This window comes from Arachis duranensis, chromosome 9 (genome assembly GCF_000817695.3).
Source record: "Arachis duranensis cultivar V14167 chromosome 9, aradu.V14167.gnm2.J7QH, whole genome shotgun sequence".
In the NCBI taxonomy this organism is placed as follows: Eukaryota; Viridiplantae; Streptophyta; class Magnoliopsida; order Fabales; family Fabaceae; genus Arachis; species Arachis duranensis.
Window position 1 is genome coordinate 75,485,281 of NC_029780.3, and position 2,902 is coordinate 75,488,182.

The following is a 2,902-nucleotide window of genomic DNA, read 5'->3' on the forward strand; positions in this document are numbered from 1 at the left end:
CTGATTGATCTTCATCAATTTAGCTCTTGAATGCAATGTCTTGCTGAAGCTTGGCTAGCCATGTCTAATTTCTTTAGACTAAATCTTTAGACTAACATTGCATGATTCCTGGAATTCTCATTAAGAATTTTGATATCTTTATTTTCTTTTCCACTTAATTTTCGAAAAATCCAAAAAAATTTACAAAATCATAAAAACCAAAAATATTGTATATTTCTTGTTGAGTCTAAAGTCTCATTTTAAGTTTGGTGTCAATTGCATATTTCTGTTCTTCTTGCATTTTTCATGTGTCTTCAGTGATCTTCAAGTTGTTCTTGATGATTTACTTGCTCTAATCTTTAAATTTTCTTATCTTGAGTGTTTTGTTGTTTATCATATGCACTCTCAACTTGTTAGTGTCAGTAGCATACAAATTGCTAAGTTTGGTGTCTTGCATGCATTGTTATTTGATTTTAGTTGCATCTTGATTATTCTTCATCATTAAAAATCCAAAAATATTTTTTATTTGTGTCTTTTCAAGTAAATAATACAGAGAATTGAAGACTCAGAACATACAGCAGAAGAATTACACAGAAAAAGCTGGGCGTTCAAAACGCCCAGTGAAGAAGGCAAATTGGCGTTTAAACGCCAGCCAGGGTGCCTGGCTGGGCATTTAACGCCCAAAAGGGTAGTGCTTTGGGCGTGAAACGCCAGAATGTGCACCATTCTGGGCGTTTAACGCCAGGATGGCACAAGAGGGAAGATCCTGTTTTTAATTCAAATTTTTTTTCAAGTTTTCAACATTTTTCAAAATCAAATCTTTTTCAAATCAAATATTTTCAATCAAATCTTTTTCAAAATCAATTTCTTTCCATTTTCAAAAATACTTGCTATCAATTAATGATTTGATTCAACATTTCAAGTATGTTGCCTTTTCTGTTGAGAAAGGTTTAATATTTGAATCATATCTTTTCTTGTTAGCCAAGTCATTAATTTTTCAAAATCAAATCTTTTTAAATTGTTTTTCAAATCATATCTTATCAATCATATCTTTTTAAAACCATATCTTTTTCAATCATATCTTTTTAATCACATTTTTTAAAAATAATTTTCAATCATATCTTTTTGATTTCTAATTTCAAAATCTTTTTCAAAAATCAATTGATTTCTTTTCCACCCTTGGTTTTCGAAAATCAATTAGTGTTTTTAAAATGTTTTTAAATCTTTTACTTAAATTTCGAAAATTTATTCCCCTATTCCCACATCCTTCTATTTATGGACTAACACTATTCCTTAATGCACAATTCGAACTCCATCTTTCTTGATAAGTTCGAATTCTTCTACTTCTTCCTTCTATTTTTCTTTTCTTCTGACACCTCAAGGAATCTCTATACTGTGACATAAAGGATTCCATATTTTCTTGTTTTCTTCTCTTTCATATGAGCAGGAGCAAAGACAAAAGCATTCTTGTTGAGGCTGACCCTGAACCTGAAAGGACCTTGAAGCGAAAGCTAAGAGAAGCTAAGGCACAACTCTCTGTAGAGGACCTAACAGAAATCTTCAAAGAAGAAGAACCCATGGAAGCCGAAAACAACAACAATGCCAACAATGCAAGGAAAGTGCTGGGTGACTTTATTGCACCTACTCCCAACTTCTATGGGAGAAGCATCTCTATCCCTGCCATTGGAGCAAACAACTTTGAGCTTAAGCCCCATTGGAGCAAACAATTTTGAGCTTAAGCCTCAATTAGTTTCTCTAATGCAACAGAATTGCAAGTTCCATGGACTTCCATTGGAAGATCCTCGTCAGTTTTTAGCTCAGTTCTTGCAAATCTGTGACACTGTCAAGACCAATGGGGTTGACCCTGAGGTCTATAGACTTATGCTATTCCCTTTTGCTGTAAGAGACAGAGCTAGGATATAGTTGGACTCACAACCTAAAGAAAGCCTGAACTCTTGGGAAAAGCTAGTCAATGCCTTCTTGGCAAAGTTCTTTCCACCTCAAAAATTGAGTAAGCTTAGAGTGGAAGTCCAAACCTTCAGACAGAAGGAAGGAGAATCCCTCTATGAAGCTTGGGAAAGATACAAACAATTAATCAGAAAGTGTCCTTCTGATATGCTTTCTGAATGGAGCATCATAGGTATTTTCTATGATGGTCTCTCTGAACTGTCCAAGATGTCTTTGGATAGCTCTACTGGAGGATCTCTTCATCTGAAGAAGACGCCTACAGAAGCTCAAGAACTAATTGAAATGGTTGCAAATAACCAATTCATGTACACTTCTGAAAGGAATCCTGTGAACAATGGGTCAAATCAAAAGAAAGGAGTTCTTGAGATTGATACTCTGAATGCCATATTGGCTCAGAACAAGATATTGACTCAACAAGTCAATTTGATTTCTCAAAGTTTGCCTGGAATGCAAGCTGCACCAGGCAGTACTAAGGACGCTTCATCTGAAGAAGAAGCTTATGATCCTGAGAACCCTTCAATGGAAGAGGTGAATTACATGGGAGAACCCTATGGAAACACCTATAATCCTTCATGGAGAAATCATTCAAATCTTTCATGGAAGGATCAACAGAGACCTCAACAAGGTTTCAACAACAATAATGGTGGAAGAAACAGGTTTAGCAATGGCAAGCCTTTTCCATCATCTTCTCAGCAACAGACAGAGAATTCTAAGCAGATCCACTCTGACTTAGCAACCATGGTCTCTGATCTAATCAAAACCACTCAAAGTTTCATGACTGAAACAAGGTCCTCCATTAGAAACTTGGAGCCACAAGTGGGTCAGCTGAGTAAGAAAATTACTGAACTCCCTCCTAGCACTCTTCCAAGCAACACAGAAGAGAATTCAAAAGGAGAGTGCAAGGCCATTAACATGACCTACATGTCCAAATTTGGAGAGGAGGAAGAGGCAGTGA

General features: G+C 35.9%; 1 non-coding gene across 1 annotated transcript; it reads right to left on the reverse strand.

Annotated features, from left to right (window-relative positions):
• Positions 1-1,992: 1,992 nt before the first annotated feature.
• Positions 1,993-2,100, reverse strand: LOC127742035 (small nucleolar RNA R71). The gene has a single exon (XR_008003222.1). It is a non-coding gene; the product is annotated as a small nucleolar RNA R71 (small nucleolar RNA).
• Positions 2,101-2,902: the final 802 nt, after the last annotated feature.